The 1,133-nt window shown below is 55.2% G+C and overlaps 1 protein-coding gene across 2 annotated transcripts in view; it reads right to left on the bottom strand.

Moving 5' to 3' along the window:
• The window catches only part of ACVR1 (activin A receptor type 1), a 42,637-nt gene that overhangs the window by 3,212 nt on the left and 38,292 nt on the right, over positions 1–1,133 (bottom strand). The gene's annotated exons all lie outside the window — the stretch shown is intronic.

The following is a 1,133-nucleotide window of genomic DNA, read 5'->3' as shown; positions in this document are numbered from 1 at the left end:
TCTGTGTGTGCTGCCCTGCCATTCCCTGGGCTCTGGCACTGCCAGAGAAGTCTGTGTGTGTGCTGCCCTGCCATTCCCTGGGCTCTGGCACTGCCAGAGGAGTCTGTGTGTGTGCTCCCCTGCCTGCACCCGCTCACGGAGCACTCCAGGCTCAGGCGCCCCTGCCCACTCCCCAGGGCAGGCACAGAGCTCTGCTTCCTCACTGCATCAGGCTCACAAACCATCCACAGGGAGCCCAGCTTTCTCAAGAAGCCAACTTACAGCCTGGTGTTCAAAGCCAGGCACTCGGGTCAGCAGCTCGGAAAAACCTGGAGCTAATGAGGCCCTCTGGGTCCAGCGGGAACATCAAAGGGCTGCTGCTGACAGCTGGGCACAACACACTGAGAGCTGGCAGCTGGCCCAGAGCCAGACACGAAATCCAGGAGCATCTCTAATGCTCTGCAGAGGCTGAAGTTGAAAAGAGGTTCTCAGGCTTTGCTACGGCAAAGTTTTGAGTTTTAGTTTTCTTGTTCTATTGCAGATGAAGATCAAAATCCCAGATATTCCCATGGATATGCTGTAAAAATCTGTAAATCCCTGTCTGTGATGACTAGTCAAAATGGGAAATAGTCTTCAGGAAGAGCAATTCCCAATTGCATTTACCAAACATCACCTACCGGGGATGAATTCTTGTCTTTACCCTTCTCCTGCTCCCCCAGAACACTGCGAGACCTCACGGACACAACCACCCTGTGCCCTCACTGCCCACACCTGCCCTGCAGGTAAAGCTGGGGCCTCACATAAGTCAAACACCCAACTCCAGCTGTCACACAGCTCTGAACACGCTCCGAGGGCCACAAGGATATCACAGATGAACTTTATCACTGCAGAGAGAGCCTGGCTCTAATTCAGCATTTCCACGTGCTCTTTCCCAAGCACAGGGCACAAAACTGGCTGCTGCAGATGAGACGTGCAGTACTCAATGCAAAGGAAGCGGGTCTGGCCTTTACTCCAGTAGTGACTCTGGAGTGCTCTGAGCTACCATGGCCCAACACCCCAGGCCCCTGGGACCAGCCAGGAGGTGCCAGCGAGCCACTGAACCTCTGGCCCACAGCACTGTGCCCTCCCAGCCTCACTGACCCACAGCACTGTGC

The sequence above is a fragment of the Corapipo altera genome, unplaced genomic scaffold (genome assembly GCF_003945725.1).
Source record: "Corapipo altera isolate COAL_440 unplaced genomic scaffold, ASM394572v1 68, whole genome shotgun sequence".
Taxonomy (NCBI): domain Eukaryota; kingdom Metazoa; phylum Chordata; class Aves; order Passeriformes; family Pipridae; genus Corapipo; species Corapipo altera.
This window is presented reverse-complemented; position numbering and strand designations above follow the sequence as displayed.